At 45.6% G+C, this 17351-nt stretch overlaps 1 protein-coding gene and 1 long non-coding RNA gene across 2 annotated transcripts in view; one reads left to right on the top strand and one right to left on the bottom strand.

Annotated features, from left to right (window-relative positions):
* Nucleotides 1-17351, top strand: part of LOC120919526 — a 120208-nt gene that overhangs the window by 33914 nt on the left and 68943 nt on the right. The window lies entirely within an intron of this gene.
* LOC120919525 overlaps nucleotides 6869-17351 on the bottom strand; it is a 112321-nt gene continuing 101838 nt past the window's right edge. The window contains exon 3 of the transcript XR_005744579.1: nucleotides 6869-7088. The gene's annotated coding sequence lies outside the window, so the exon portion shown is untranslated. The remainder of the gene's footprint in view (nucleotides 7089-17351) is intronic.

Below are 17351 nucleotides of genomic sequence, written 5' to 3' on the forward strand. Positions count from 1 at the left end.
CTCCTCTGAATGTAGAGAAAGATACATTGTATTTTAACTAGAGGATAAAAAATGCAAATAGACAAAAGTGTGTGCAAGACCTCATACACACTATGGGCCAGATTCACATAGGAGCGCGTATCTTTGTTCCGGCGTAGCGTATCCTATTTACGCTACGCCTCCACAACTTAGACGGGCGAGTGCAGTATTCACAAAGCACTTGCTCCGTAAGTTGCGGCGGAGTAGCGTAAATTGGCCGGCGTAAGCCGCCTAATTCAAATGTGGAAGAGGTGGGCGTGTTGTATGTAAATCAATCGTCAAATTTTTTCCCTAAGTTACGCCGGCTCAATGCCTGTGACGTGAACATAACCTACACGCAGCCCCATTCACGTACGACTTACGTAAACGACGTAAGAAGATACGCTTGTACCGACGTCCACTTTGCATTGGCTGCGCCTCATATAGCAGGGGTAACTTTACGCCGGACGTAAGCCTAACGTAAACGGCGTAGCGGGCGCAAGTACGTTCGTGAATCGGCATATCTACCTAATTTACATATTTGACGCGGAAATCAACAGAAGCGCCACCTAGCGGCCAGCGTAAATATGCACCCCAAGATACGACGGCGTAGGAGACTTACGCCGCTCGTATCTTGCCCAAATCTATGCGTAACTAATTCTATGAATCAGGTGCATAGATACGACGGCTCGGATTCGGACTTACGACGGTGTACGTGGAGATACGCCGTCGTAAGTCCATCGTGAATCTGGCCCTATTAGATTTTCTGCAGATTTACCAAAACCATATAATATGAGGTCAAACCTTAAAGCGGAGCTCCACCCTAAAGTGGAACTTCCGCTCATCGGAACCCTCCCCCCTCCGGTGTCACATTTGACACCTTTCAGGGGGAGGGGGGTGCAGATACCTGTCAAAGACAGGTATTTGCACCCACTTCCGGGAGTCCTCACTGCGGGTAGTGCGTCACTTCCCGCCGCGGTCCGTTGTGTTCTGGGAAACATTCGGCTCCCAGAACACAGTGGGGACCAGTGAGGACGGTGCTGCGTGACTCGCACATGCACCGTAGGGAATCGGGCAGTGAAGCCGGAGCGCTTCATTTTCTGATTCCCTCACCGAGGATGGCCGTAGGGGCAGCAGATAGACAACCGATTGCTCGTCTTCTGCTGCAGATGTCGCTGGACTCCAGGACAGGTAAGTGTCCTAATATTAAAAGTCAGCAGCTGCAGTATTTGTAGCTGCTGACTTTTAATATTTTTTTTTACATCGGAGCTCTGCTTCAAAAGTTTCAATTTGAATGCAATCAGGCAGGCCCTTGCACTACATGGTTTTGGTAAACCCGAAGACAAAAATCTGCAGAAAATGTAATAGTGTGTATGGGGTCCTAAGCCTAAGTTTATACTTGTGCAGGTGGTTCCCGCTGGGAGTCCACACCTGTTCCTGCAGCCGCAACCAACCAGCACAGTGAAATGCAGGAGATGCGTGTCCTAATGACATCCTGCATGCACTGGAAATTGCTCCTGTAGGGGGGAACCTCACCGCACTTGCGGTTCCTGTGCGGGCTGTGATTTTTTAAATGCTGCAGGGCCCTTTTCCCTTGCATTTTAGAAGGGTACGACAGCCCATTGAGATAAACAGGCCACCGTGCTCAAGAAAAATCGCGGCTCACAGAGCTGCAACAGTGTGGACCTAGCCTAAAAAATAAAATAAAGAAAAAATGGCTAGATCAAGGTTTGATTTAGGTCAGGTTTAGAGTTGGGGGTCAGTGTCAGGGTTAAAGGTCAGAGTCAAAGGTCAGGGTCAGTATATTTTAGGAACGATTAGAAAAAAAACAAAAGCATTTTTTTTTTAATTAGTACAAAGATGTGATCAGGCAATAGGATTTGTACTCAGAGTCTCAGGTAATCGTGTTAGGGAAAGGTCTGAGGGGGAACAGGGAAATTGACCTGAGGTGTGCCGGGGTCACGTGGTCGGTATGCCTAAAAGGGGGCATACCCAAGTGGAAGTAGAAGTAAAAGAAGAAATGGTAAGAAAAAGGGATGGGTGGGTGGGACACAAGAAACCGTCGGCCCAGAAGGAGGAAGGAGGGCGGGTTTAAATACCTTCCGACTCCTCCTACAAATACAGGCTGACCTGCGGTCAGCCTTACAACTTGTACTCAGAGTCTCAGGTAATCGTGTTAGGGAAAGGTCTGAGGGGGAACAGGGAAATTGACCTGAGGTGTGCCGGGGTCACGTGGTCGGTATGCCTAAAAGGGGCCAAAAATAAACAGTAGGATGAGCTAGCAAAGAGATTGAAATGAAAGTGACCGTTTGTAACCACAAGCCCCCAATGCAAGAATGCCTATGACAGACATGTGGAACTGGGATATGTCCGGAAAAGAAAGCTGACTACCGCCAAACTAATTTCTCAACAACGAAAATACAGACCCCTCGATGAAAAGCAGCCGAACTGCACCTGTACTAAAGCACGGCCCAGAGTAAATATGAAAGTGCTACCCTAGCTAAGCAGCAAGGAATGGCTGCGTGTTATGCCCTGTGCTAGCAAGGGAAGGGAGTGCTAGGGAAAGAAGGGTGGCCTATCTCTGAGTACATCCACGAAAGTCTGGCGCCCAGACTGCGCTGGGCACCAGCTTGGAAAAACAGTTTGAGCTGAAAAGTGGCAAAAGAACCAAACCGCAAGTAGGTACAGAATGTTTGTGAGGAAAAGAACCCAGGATACTGAGCTAGAAACGCCTGGAAGATATCCCAGACCGAAAAAAGAGCTACCAGGCTGAATTGAAAAGGACTTGAGATCAAGCTTTGTCTGTAACAAGAGAGAAGGCCGTATCAGGAGGTTCAAGGAGGGCTTGCCATCGTGTATGGAAACCCGTAACTGGAGAAGGACGGATGGCGGCAAAATCTTTGATTTTCTGCTTGTGACATGAATTCTGCAAACAAGAACAACATCGTTAAAACCAAACATGACCAACGAGCCCCAACTTACCTCAGGAAAAGGAAAACCCCACCTTCCCTAACCCCTGCCTACGCGGGTGTCCGTGATTGACACACTCAGTAACGTAGAGCAGGAACGAAAACGTAGCATAAGACTGAAAACGTGTCAGTCTCAAGAACCTAGCCAGGCTGAGCAACCTGAGGCAAACCAGGCCAATTGAAAACGTAACACTCAAACCTACGAACCTGAAGACGTGTCAGGCAAGTGATGTAAGTAGTAAGATAACATGACGTACGAAAACGTAATGAAAGCCCTGAGAAGCGGATGAGGGGACTTGCCACTGCACAAGCCAATTAAAAACGAAACATCTCAATCCGACAGTACCCTTGAACGTGACAGGTACCCAGCAGTGGAGAGTGGCCATAAACAAACATTAGGATATGAATGTGGCATGTGCCCAGACTATGAAAATGAAATGTAGGTAAGTGTAGGACTAGTGCAGCTGGACTGACAATGTGACAATCCTATGAAATGCAAAGGCCGAGCGACCTGAGGCGTAGCAGGCAAATTAAAAACGTACACTCAGGCCTGATGAACCTGAAGACGTGTCAGGTCGTAGTGTGAGAAATGAAATGTTGAGATGCATGAAACGAATGAGAAACGGATGAGGAGACTTGCCACCGTACAAGCCAATTAAAAACGATCATCTCAATCCGTAAGCACCCATAGACGTGATGGGTGACCCCCCCCCAGCGGTGGAATGCCATGAATCTAAAAGAACATGCTAATACTACCAACTGAAAACGAACACAACTGGAACCTACATGAGAACCGTAAGGTTGCATGAGAAACAAACACATTCGAGAACATGAATAGCATGAGACACGAAAACATGAGCAGATAAATTGTATGAGAACATAAATTGCATGGGAAACGTGAACACCCGAGAAAATGATTGTATTGAGGAACGACAATATACTTGAGAACATAAAAATACCATGAAAAACGTAATCGTGTGAGAAGTGTAACTCGTATGAAAAGCGTAACTTGTGTGAAAAAGCGTAACGTAAGAAAAGCGTAACGTATGAAAACATGACCAATGTAATTGTATCACAACTGAAACCTGCAAGAGAAACGTAAATGTTGGAGAACATGAATAGCGTGAGAAACGCAACGTAAAACGAAACATAGAAATGTAAAAAATTGCATGAGAACATGACTCGCACGAGAAACGTGAACCCATGAGGACCTGACTCGCACGAGAAAACGTCACCGCACGAGGACACGCCACCGCACGAGGACACGTCACCGCACGAGGACACGCCACCGCACGAGGACACGCCACCGCACGAGGACACGCCACCGCACGAGGACACGCCACCGCACGAGGACACGTAACCGCCTGCGAAACACGACCGCCTGCGAAACACGACCGCCTGCGAAACACGACCGCCTGAGAGACACGTAATCGCATGAGACACGTAATCGCATGAGACACGTAATCGCATGAGACACGTAATCGCATGAGAACGTAATCGCATGAGAAACGCCAACGCATGAGAAACGCCAACGCATGAGAAACGCCAACGCATGAGAAACGCCAACGCATGAGAAACGCCAACGCATGAGGACATGAGCATGAAAAAAAAAAGGTAATGCATGAGACAACATGGTCGCATGAGAACGTGAACGCATGAGAAAACTTAACCGCATGAGAAACGTAGACGCATGAGAACCGTAAACGCATGAGAATCGTGAACGCATGAGAAACGTAAACGCGTGAGAACCGTAACGCATGAGGACAGGACTAGCATGGGAAACGTGATCGCATGGGCACATGACTAGCATGAAACGTGACCGCATGAGAAACGTGACCGCATGAGAAACGTGACCACACGAGGACAAGACTCGTGTGAGAAACGTAACCGCATGAGAACTACCATGTGAAAGGAAATCGCATGAGAACTACCATGGAAACGTGACCGCATGAGAAACGTGACCGCATGAGAAACGTGACCACACGAGGACAAGACTCGTATGAGAAACGTAACCGCATGAGAACTACCATGTCAAAGGAAATCGCATGAGAACTACCATGGAAACGTGACGTATGAGAACTACCATGAAAAGTAACACATGAGAAACGTGACCGCATGAGAAACGTGAACACACGAGGACAAGACTCGTATGAGAAATGTAACCGCATGAGAACTACCATGTCAAAGGAAATCGCATGAGAACTACCATACGAAATGTGATCACATGAGAACTACCATGGAAAACGTGACGCATGAGAACTACCATGAAATGTAACGCATGAGAAACGTGACCGCACGAGGACAAGACTCGTATGAGAAACGTAACCGTATGAGAACTACCATGTGAAAGGAAATCGCATGAGAACTACCATGAAACGTAACACATGAGAACTACCATGAAACGTAACACATGAGAACTACCATATGAAGGAAATCGCATGAGAACTACCATGAAACGTAACGCATGAGAACTACCATGAAACGTAACGCATGAGAACTATCATATGAAGGAAATCGCATGAGAACTACCATGAAACGTAACGCATGAGAACTACCATGAAACGTAACGCATGAGAACCGATGACGCATGAAAAGCAAAATCGCATGTGGACATGACTAGGATGAGAAACGTGATCACAGGGAATGTGATCGCATGAGAAACACGAACTGAACTGCACATCATCTCCGACTAAATACATGCCCACAAGCTCCCCAACTACACAAAGCTCACTAACTGAACACTGAACCCATACACACATCAACCAGAGTCCTGACACAAGGGAAGACACTCTGGCAGGTACCGTATCACTAGACTGGAGCAGACATGCTGCACACAGAACTACCGTACCTGACCCAAACCACCACCCCCCATGTGAGGAACCAGACAAGCGTGAGGAGCCTTGGAGCGGGTGACGTCATGGAGAGCGACTCTCTGTGATGGAAGCTTACGCTGTCCCGATGAGCAATGCGACCGGTGAATGCAAGTGGCTTACACCGGCATCGCCTGACAGCAGCATCGGGATGTGTAAAAATGAAAGTGCCCTCAGAACTTGTCTGGCGCTCACGTGGGGCCGAGAAAAATAAATGTGCTGCCGCCGGAGACCGCTATTCCCCAACAGGGAGTATCCAAGTAAAACACAGCAGATTGGGGTAGCTGGCCACCCGTGGACCCCCCCTGACCAAACCTGAACCCCCGTTCGAGAAGGGGGGGGCTCGGAGCCCCTCCTCACAGCCGCCCGACTTCCTGACTGGTCGCACCGGAAAAAAAACGCCCCCCCCAGGTCCCAAGAGCAGTTTGATCTGTCTGACATTGCAGCTCCCAGAGTGTATACACATTGAGCAACACACAACCATCCACCGCAGAGAGAGGAGCGCACCCCCGAGCCGAAGGAGGGAGGGAGGAAGCGACTCCCGCTCTGCTGCAGCCATCAGCTGCCGGAGCGTGCGACTCCTGCAACGCCTGTCGGCACTCTGACGTCACACACGGAAGTAGCGTGCGTCGGCTCAGTGGGGAGCTCTCAGCCCGCAGATGCCCCATACAAACGAGGTGGCCGCCCGCCTGTGGGGCCCCCCCGACTGGCTCCAGAACCAGCAAAGAAAGGTAGCCACGGGGTCCACTCATGGAGCCTCACGTCCTGCTGCCCACGATGAATCCGGAAGTGACGTCAGACGGATCGCCCTGGAATGACAGGTATTGCAAGAAACCGTCGGCCCAGAAGGAGGAAGGAGGGCGGGTTTAAATACCTTCCGACTCCTCCTACAAATACAGGCTGACCTGCGGTCAGCCTTACAACTTGTTTTTACCATCGTCACAAAGGAGTTAAAAATAGTGTTTATATTGTCCAACCTTTAAGTAGTGTATTTTTGGCTTGTTTATTTACATTGTCTTTGTCACAAGTGGGTGCTTGTTTCTTAAATATTTTTTTTTGTTAGCATCCTTTCATTTGGAAGCTTAGTCTTCTCCATTTCTTCTGCTTTGACCATTTGTAGATTGTGATACTAGACTGCAGAATTATGTAGACAGTTTAGCACAATATTCTTCCAGTTGTTCCCTTCACTTTTCATCACTAATGTGATACTTACGCAGCTGATGGTACTGTATTTGTTTTGAGTTCTCTGTGTCTATAGGAGAAAAAAAAACAATACCACATGTTAAATATTGAACGGATGCATCCATTTTGTCTTTCAGAAGGAAAATTGATTTGAGTTCTGCCCTGTTCCAGACTCTCTATAGATTACCTTTACCCGCCCCTTCCCCCCAGTGCTGGCTGGACACAGCGGGATGTCAGCAGCTTTAGTGGAAGATAATAGCATGACACTTGGTATATATGAAGCCTTACAGAGTAATGATGCTTTCAGCGTCATTCCCATGTGTTCACCTTCCACACTTTGGCACGCAGTTCTTTTTAGTACAGGCTGTCTGTCGGGTACCATGGCCGGCAGAGGAAACTCTTCTTAACCACTTGACCTCTGGAAGATTTACCCCCCTTCATGATCAAGCCATTTTCTGTGATGTGGCACTGCATTACTTTAGCGGTTAATTGCACGGTCATGCAAAGCTGTACCCAAAAAAAATTGATGTCTTTTTTTCCCTACAAATAGAGCTTTCTTTTGGTGGTATTTGATCACCTCTAAGTTTTTTTGTTTTTTTTTTTGCATTCTAATAAACAAAAAAATAAAAATAATATTTTTTGCTTTCTGTTATAAAACATATCAAATGAAAAATCGAATTTCTTCATAAATTTGGGCCAATATGTAAAATATCTGCTACATATTTTTGGTAAAAAGATCCCAATAAGCATATCACCTGTGTCCTCACCATATCCCGGTCTTTAGACACGTCACTTCTGTTCAAGTGCAATCCGGACAGCTATGCATTTTGATGGGCACAATGTCCCTAAGGAGTTCTGTCCATCACTGATAAAAGCCCAGGCTCTATTTGAGTTTGCTTAACAGGTCCCGTTGTCCTTAGTGGACCTTGAGGATCGAAGTTAAGTGCCTCTGATTTAGGACTTCAGTTGATTTCTATAGAGTTATCTCTCCCAGTTTAGTAAACAAAAGCAACATTTTTAATAGACTGTATTTAGAAAGCTAAACTGTTCTCTGCCATATAACCCTATGGAATAGTTTATGTTTAGACCAGAGATTAACCCTTTTTTTTCAATCGTTTTTTTTATTCAATTTTAACAAGTGGTTAATATGCAGAAGTTCCGCCCATGCAGTGGCTAGCATTGAAGTTGGAACAGGTATTAGCTCATAAGAAGGTCAAACATAAAGCAAGACAAATAGAAAAAATTAGAACTAAGAGCCGGTTCACACTGGGGCAACACGACTCCCAGCACGACTTTGGGAGGCAACTTGGAGACGACTTGAGTATGAATCATCAGGCAACTAACAAGGAAACTTCAAGTTGCCTCCAGAACAGTACATGACAACTTCAAGTCGCCTCCAGGACAGGAGGCTTTCCAGTGGCCAATCAAACAACAATCAGCTCTGTGGGAGGGAGGGGTTTGCCTGAGAAATGTATGTTCTCTTCCTGTATTGTTGCTTCAGTTAAGACAGTGATCAGACTTCTGAGGCAACTTCCATTGAAATCAATGGGTACAAGTTGCCTACAAGTTGCCTAGAAGTCGGATTGAAGTAGTACAGGTACCTTTTCTGAAGTCAGAGCAACTTCAGTAGTGTGTATTAAGATGGCTCCATTCACTTCCATTGATTTTCTCAACCACACGACTTGGGGCAACTTCAAGTCGGATCCCAGGTCGCCCCTGTGTGAACCGGCTCGAACACAACAATAGTACATTTGTGAATGATACCATCAGGATCCATAACTACGGAGCACCCCCTAGGCCCATCTAAACCCAAAAGATGGTGCAATGTACAGCCAAAACTGAACTAACAAGGATAAAGGAGCAAAAAACAGAAGAAAGATAGGCAGAAAGGTGAAGCTAAAGGGGCGGAGGTCGCTCACCTATCGAGTAGGGAGCTAGAGAAGGGATAGGGGAGTCTAGGAAAGAAAGAATAGGGACCAGGAGATGGGGAAAAGGGAAGGGCTCTGGAACATCCGGAGCGCCTGTCACAGGCGGCCCAAGTTTGCTGGGGGGGGGTAGAAAAGGCATATGACAGCCATGGTTCCCTTGGCACGAGTGTCGCCACGGATGCTCGACATCTGTTCATTAAGCATCAACGTGGTCATGCTGTCTTTCACCCCCACAAAGGGGACATATAGCTTTTTACAGGCTTGGGCAACTGTTCTTTTGGCTGACAGAAATAGATAGGAGGCAAGTTTCCACTGATAAGGAAAGAGGCCTGGAATTGGGCAGTGTAAAAGGGCAAACTTGGCCTCAATTGGTACGGGCAGGCGGAACAACATGAATAGAAGGCCAAATATCCGAGACCAAAAGCCAATTAATCTAGGACACTTCCACTTATGTATATGTATAATATCACCCTGACGGCCACAACCACGGAAACATTGGTTACCGTAGGATGGATTGGCATGGGCAATGCGAGCAGGGACACAATACCAGTGTAGGATCATCTTATATACCCCCTCCAAGGTGGCTGTATTAAACGAGCATTTGGCCACAGAGGAGTATCTATTGTAGCATTAAGCAGGGATAATTTGGCGATCTGGGTAGCCAGGTAGTATTTGCCGATATTGGGAACCCCCAGACCTCCCTGTAGCCTGTGTGTCAAAGAGTTCACTCTAGAGATCGTGGGGCGTTATTTCCCCGGATAAATCAGAAGATTCTGTTTTGGAACAACTTGAGAAAATACGACGGAACTTGCACCAGTAGAGTACAAAAGTAATATAAAAGTTTGGGCAAGATAGTAATTTTCACGGAATTAATATGACTTATCCATGATAAGTGTGGGAATTGCCAAGACTGCACATGGGAAGATATAGAGCATAGCAATGGATAATAATTAGAGACAAATAAGGATAAGTATGAGGAGGTCAGCTGGATCCAGAGGTAGTCAGAGGTAGTCATTGTAGAAGACATCCATTGGAAAGGGAAGTGGGACTGCAGCCAAGTGACCAGGTCAGGGACCAAGGTCACGTTAAGGTTGACCGTTTTGTTGAGGTTGTAACACAAGCCCAAAACTGATGAGAATTGGGAAAGGACCTGCTGCAGATTGGGGGTGTGATGAGAGAATTGGTCAAGGTCAATAGTGCGTCATCTGTTATACTCATTGCCTGCATAAGAATTCCAGATATATTTGGGTCAGCCTGGAGGGCCATCACCAGAGGTTCTTGCGCCAGGATGAAGAGAGCTGGAGACGGGGCATCCCTGCCTCATGCCCCGGAAAATAGAAAAAGGGGACAAGAAGAACCCTGCATATTTCACTGAAGCAGAAGGGGTCAACAAATCAAATTAAACCACCACCATAAACTGAGAAATGCCTATATTTAACCAGTTGTCGTCTTCCCTATAAGTTTTACTGCTACAGGGTGGTGGCTGTGCGCTGCATCACGACTGCGCAATTAAAGTTACGCAGTGCCATAATGGCAAAAATGGTTTGGTCATGAAGGGGGGTACATAAGGGGTTATTTACGAAAGTCAAATCCAAACAAGTGAAAAGTGCACTTGGAAGTGCAGTCGCTGTAGATCCGAGGAGGACATGCAAGGAAAATAAAAAACAGCATTTTAGCTTGCACATGATTGGATAATAAAATCAGCAGAGCTTCCCCTCATTTCAGATCTACCCCTCGGGTTTACAGCGACTGCACTTTCAGTGCACTTTGCACTTGTAGGCCCAAATTCACAGAGAGCGGGCGCACATTACGCCGCCGTAGCGCAAATAATATATGCTACGCCGACGCAGCGCAGAGAGGCAAGCATGGAATTCAGGAAGCCAGTGCTCCCAACGCTGCGTTGGCGTGGCGTAGGTTTCAAAGGCACAGGCCGGCGTAGGTGGAAGTGGGCTTGACCCATGCAAACCCATGCAAATGAGGTGTGACCCCATGCAAATGATGGTCCGAGCGCCAGACAAGTACGTTTACTGAACTGCGCCGTGACGTGGACGCATCCCCCTGCGCATGCTCACAACCAAGTCGGAACAACTGCCTAAGATACGCCGGAGCAATGCGTACGCCATGAACGTAACCTACGCCCAGCCAGACACACGTCCAACGTAAAATACGCCGGCTTGTGTTCCCTGGTGCAGACCTTTGCATGTCTGCTGCTGAGTTACACCTCCTTTATGGGGCATAACTTTACTCCGGACGTACAACTTACGCGCACCTCTCGTAGCCTGCGTCGGGCGCACGCAGGTTCGTGAATCGCCGTATTTCCCTCATTTACATATTTGAATGACTAATCAATGGGAGCGGCACCATGCTCCCAGCCTAAATGTGCGCCCACTCTACGCCGGCGTAAGCAAGATATGTCGGCGGGTGTAGCCTGGTTTTAGGCGCATCTCTGTTTGTGGGTCTTGCGCACAGATATGATGGCGCACATTTGCACAAGCAAGATACGTCGGCGGGGTGTAGCCTGGTTTTAGGCGCATCTCTGTTTGTGGGTCTTGCGCACAGATACGACGGCGCACATTTGCACTTACGTCGGTGTAACTTGTTATACGTCGGCGTAAGTGCTTCCGGGCCGTAGTTTGCACTTGCAGTGAAAAGTGAATTTGCCTTTTGTAAATAACCCCCATAGTTACATAGTTAGTCAGATTGAAAAAAGACACAAGTCTATCTAGTTCAGGGATCCTCAAACTATGGCCCTCCAGCTGTTGTAGAACTACACATCCCATGAGGCATTGCAACACACTGACATTCACAGACATGACTAGGCATGATGGGATTTGTAGTTCCTGAACAACTGGAGGGCCGTAGCTTGAAGACCCATGATCTAGTTCATCCAATAAAAAAAATATATATATATATTAATACATTTCCGGAGGTCAAGTGGTTAAAAAAAAAAGGGGTCTATGGTGGTGTTTTGATTTGTTTTGTTTTCTATTATATCAGTTTATTTTCTGATAATGTTTTTCATATTATAGTATTTTATTATTACTTAACACAATATTTGGTATATTGATAATATTGTGAAAAAAAAAAAATTCTTCTTTCGTCCATAGTGATAATTGAGTTTTATCTCCTTTTAGCCACACAACTATGTGTTTGAGTTATTTGTGGGGTTTTTTTTCCTCTTTTTTTTTTCCTGTAGTGCAACACAAGTTTTCTGTCAAGGCATGAACATTTGTCTTTTGAACTTGAGATAAGGATGGTCTGTTTGTTTTCCTTGCTGATAGAATAATGTGAGAAGTGTTCAGAGTATGTGTTTCCCCCTAAAAATCATAGCACTGAAAGGTGTGCCTCCTTTCCATGTCAGAAAGCAGGGAGTGATGTACTTATAACCCCTTTTACTTACACCATTTAGTGGATGAGGTGTATCACTCATTGTCTGGCATGTACCCCCGGACGGGGTAAGGCGATTTGACAAAACTGCTTGCGCAGCATTTTATTATCCAATTAGTTATTTTGAAAGAGCCCAGCGCCTGTAAGTTAATATACTAATAAATGTATTGCAGGTTATGAGTGAAGGTTATTCTGAATCGCACGTATCACACTGTACTGCGGCACACTCCAAGTGATTGATGGTCACACCAAGAGCTGCCAGTACTGAGATCCTACTATTCTCGTCCCAGTCATAGATCCAAGCCATGCAGCAGTGGGAGGAACGCTTAGAGTGGTGCAGCAATAATGCTTCTTCTAAACTTTATTGACGTTGTTAGGTGTGAAGCTGCATGCAGATCTTTCAGTGTTTATATGGCAAGGTCATATGAACGGTTTTACACTCTGTAAGAGATTGCTGAATGTACTAACTTGTTTATGTTTAGTCATGTACACGTTTATATAGTAGCTGCAAGCATTATTTTTATCTTATTTATATCTTCAAGCAGATATAAAATAATAATAGTAATGCAGTAAGGTATTAATTGAAAATAATCAAACTTATTTTTAATGTGTAAGTTTACCTTTTTACAAAAAAAGTATGAGTGTGTAGTTTGTGAAAAGATCCTTTGTGGATTATTAGCTGCCCATGCAAGGGGGTTCAACGGTCCAGGAATTTGTAAGTACAACTCTTTTTCCCCCTTATTTCCTCAGGGCAGGGGTCAGCAACCTGTAGATCGTGATCTACCAGTAGATCACATACAGGTTAGTGGTAGATCGTGGTCTGGGCTTGCTGACCCTCCATTCCAGAGCATCAGAGTGCAATGCATAGGAACTACTTGTAATGTTGGACAGGTAGTGACATAGTTAGTCAGGCTGAAAAAAGACACAAGTCCAACCAGTTCAACCATAAAAAATATATATATATTGTACAATCCCATATACCCAATTCTATACCCAGAGTTGATCCAGAGGAAGGCAAAAAAAAAAAAAACAGCAGAGCATTCTCCAATTTTCTACAGCAGGGAAAAAAAATACTTCCTGATCCCCCGAGAGGCAATCGGATTTCCCTGGATCAACTTTACCTATAAATGTTAATATCCAGTTATATTATGTACATTTTAGGAAAGAATCCAGGCCTTTTTTAAAGCAATCTACTGAGCTGGCCAGAACCACCTCTGGAGGGAGTCTGTTCAACATTTTCTCAGCTCTTACTGTGAAGAAACCTTTCCGTGTTTGGAGATAAAATCTCTTTTCCTCTAGATGTAAAGAGTGCCCCCTTGTCCTCTGTGTTGACTGTAAAGTGAATAACTCGACACCAAGTTCACTATATGGACCCCTTATATATTTGAGCATATTGATCATATCCCCTCTTATCCTCCTCTTCTCAAGAGTGAATAAATTCAGTCCCTCTAATCTTTCCTCATAGCTGAGCTCCTCCATGCCTCTTATCAGTTTGGTTGCCCTTCTCTGCACTTTCTCCAGTGCCCCAATATCCTTTTTGAGAACTGGTGCCCAAAACTGAATTGCATATTCCAGATGAGGTAGTAAAAAGCAAAAGCCGCATACATCGATACCTCCTCTGTAGTGCCGCCTCCTGTCTCATGCGGAGTAATACCAACTCCACCTCTTATCTTTGCTAGCGGTCTCCAGAGTGGTGCCAGCAGCAGGAAAGACGAAATCGTCAGGTCAATGTGAAGCAATACACGGGGCATAATAGCAGTGTTGTGTTTCTTTCTCATCACCTGCTTTAACTTCTTGGAATCTTCAGAAGCATGAAGTTGTGGGGCACCCGCAGAGTTGCCCCATTAACTTGAGTTGGTCGCGATTGGCAGGCAGTTGCAGCCACCAAAAGCAGCAGGGGGTTTAATTCCTGCTGTGGCATGTGTACACCAAATGGGGGTAGGGATTCAACTGGGACTCAACCACCTCCAAACTTTACATGTGTATAAGCCCTAAGGGTGCTGCTGCTGAATGCAACTAAGGGCTCATTTACAAGTGCAGCAGGCACTGCTGCTCCTCTGAAAAGTGATGTGTTTGACAGGTGACGAGGCAGCAATATCTTGCCTCCTCACCACCTGATTTAAACTCATGATTGCCGTGCAATGCACGTGATTGCAACACAGTAGTACAGCAATTAGAGGTTTAAATCAGGTGTGAGGAGGCGACACTGTGCCCGGTGATCTCTGACTTCTCCTATTTTGTTCAGGTAGATCTCCACCTCTGTAAGGTTGCCTACCCCTGCCCTAGGACTACCAGGACAAATCAGAGTGATTATGATTGGTCAAATTGGTTAAGTACCAGCACATTTCAATCAGGCCGGGTTCACACTGTTACGACACGACAGTCATACTACTTTGGATCCGACTCTTCCCTGCGACTTGAAGTCCGACATGCATCTGACTTAAATGAACAGGGATCCGACTTCGATCCCTGACAATACCAGGCACTGTGTCTGGTATGAATCTTTAGGAAGAACTCCGCACCAAATAAAGGAAAAAAAACTGCAAAGGTTCCCTCCCTAAGAGCATACCAGGCCCTTCGGTCTGGTATGGATTTTAAGGGGAACCACCTATGCCGAAAAAGGGGGGACCCTGCCCCAAAGCACCTTGTTCCCATGTTGATGAGGACAAGGGCCTCTTCCCGACAGCCCTGGCCGTTGCTTGTTGAGGTCTGCGGGTGGCTTATCGGGATCTGGGAGCCCCCTTCCATAAGGGGGCCCCAGATCCCAGCCCCCCACCCTATGTGAATGAGTATGGGGTACATTGTATCCCTACCCATTCACCTGGAAAAAAGTGTAAAAAATAAAACACACTACACAGGTTTTTAAAGTAATTTATTAGGCAGCTCCGGGGGTCTCTTCCGACTTCTTCTCCCCTCTTTGGCTTTTCTACGCTCTCTCTCCGGTTCTTCTCCCTCTGTCTTCTGCCGGGTCTCCTCCGCTATGTTCTTTTGCTCGCTCTCCATTGTCTTCTTCCCTCTGCTCTTCTTCCGATGTTGACACAACGCTCTCTCCTGCTCTAATGCCTGGTGCACGGTGTGACACTACTTATATTGGCATGGGGTGGGGTCACAAGAGGCCCGCCCCTTATGATGTCATCACACATCGTACCCCGAGAAGTGACGTCATAGGAGACGGGCCTCCAGATGACGTCACATGGTGACCCCGTCCCATGCCAATATAAGTAGTGGCACACTGTGCATCGGGAATTAGAGCGGGAGAGCACGTCGTGTCCTGCTGTGCACTGCTAGGGGACCAGCACCTGGAACCGGTAGTTTAGGCCAGCAGGCTATGTATGCAATGGCATTTAAGTGGTTCTATTTTTAATATGCATTAAAGGTGCTCCATTTCTGCACTTGTTAACACTTCCATAACCTGTCTTCTGAAATTATTCCAAGCAGTAAACCAGAGTGCAGATTTGTTTAATATCTGCTGATCTGAGTCCATTTAGGGCACCGTCAAAATTTCTGACCCCTGATGAAAGGGGGAGCTTCTTTGGCCCCCAAACTACGTTGGCTTTTTTTTGCTGTGACTCAATTTTATCAGCAAAACTTTGGACTTTCACTGGACTGGATGATGTACTTGGAACTCCAACTCTGGGTCTTCTCCCTGTTTCTTGTGGAGGCAAAACAGAGTCAGGCCTCGTACACACGACCGAGTTTCTCAGCAAAAACCAGCAAGAAACTTGCTGGGAGATATTTTTTTGCCGAGGAAACCGGTCGTGTGTACATTTTTGTTGAGGAAACTGTCGAGAAACTCGACGAGCCAAAAAGAGCATGTTCTCTATTTCCTCGACGGGAATGGAGAAACTTGCCTTGTCGAGTTCCTCGACAGCCTAACAAGGAACTCGACGAGGAAAACAATGTGTTTTTCGCCCATCGAGTTCCTCGGTCGTGTGTACGAGGCTTCAGTGTGCTTAGTGGTAAGTTGACCCATTGAACGTCTGTATCCTTTACCTCACTTTTACCAGAGCAAAGTGATGATCCAAGACATTGTAGTTGCTTCTTCATTGCCCATTCAGCAGGCTAATGATATGTTCTGCAGTGATGGTCCAGAATTTTGCACTGCTGTCTGGCAATCTGCATGGATCACAAGAATGGCTGAACAGAATTCAAATCTATTGACAGGTTTAATAGTTATTTTTTTTATTCTTACTTTATTATATGTTTTTATCTGCCCGCTTGGAGTTCAGTTTTAATCAAAATTACCTGTCACAGCGATGTACATTTCACCACTGGCTGCTGAAATAAAAAAGAAGGGACAGAGTAGGGGTGACTCACAATATCATATCTTTAGTCTTTTGTATTTGTATTTTGTTACCGGTATTCTCATTTTGCATGCACTGGTTGGACAGAAGTTCAGAGGTGTCAGGGGACAGCTTAGATTCTCTATTTTTAATGATCTGAAATGAGATCTATCTCTGTTCTCTTAAATTTTATTTTGCCGCTTTCATTTTTATTACCAATCGTTTTTATTAAAAAATGTGTTTTACATGAGAAAGACATAACCCACATTAGAAGATGATGCTTTCATTTTATATGGCAATTCTCAATTTGTTTGATTTATTTGGTTGCTATGGGGCAACACGTATAGATCTTATCTATATTGTTTTTTTGGTGAATTATATGTTTATATAATTTTTTTTATAACATCTTGATTTTCAACTAACTAATTATATCAGTATATGATCCTGTATGATCTTAGAGAAGGTGAGGGAGATTATGCGTTGACCTGGACAGCAGAACATTCATTTATACCAGGGATCCTCAAACTACGGCCCTCCAGCTGTTGTAGAACTACACATCCCATGAGGCATTGTAACACACTGACATTCACAGACATGACTAGGCATGATGGGAATTGTAGTTCCTGAACAACTGGAGGGCCGTAGTTTGAAGACCCATGATTTATACAGTCCGATTACTATTAACAGTTTAAAGGGGTTGTAAAGGTTTTTTTTTTATTTTCTAAATAGGTTCTT

Source organism: Rana temporaria, chromosome 12 (genome assembly GCF_905171775.1).
Source record: "Rana temporaria chromosome 12, aRanTem1.1, whole genome shotgun sequence".
NCBI classification, from domain to species: Eukaryota; Metazoa; Chordata; class Amphibia; order Anura; family Ranidae; genus Rana; species Rana temporaria.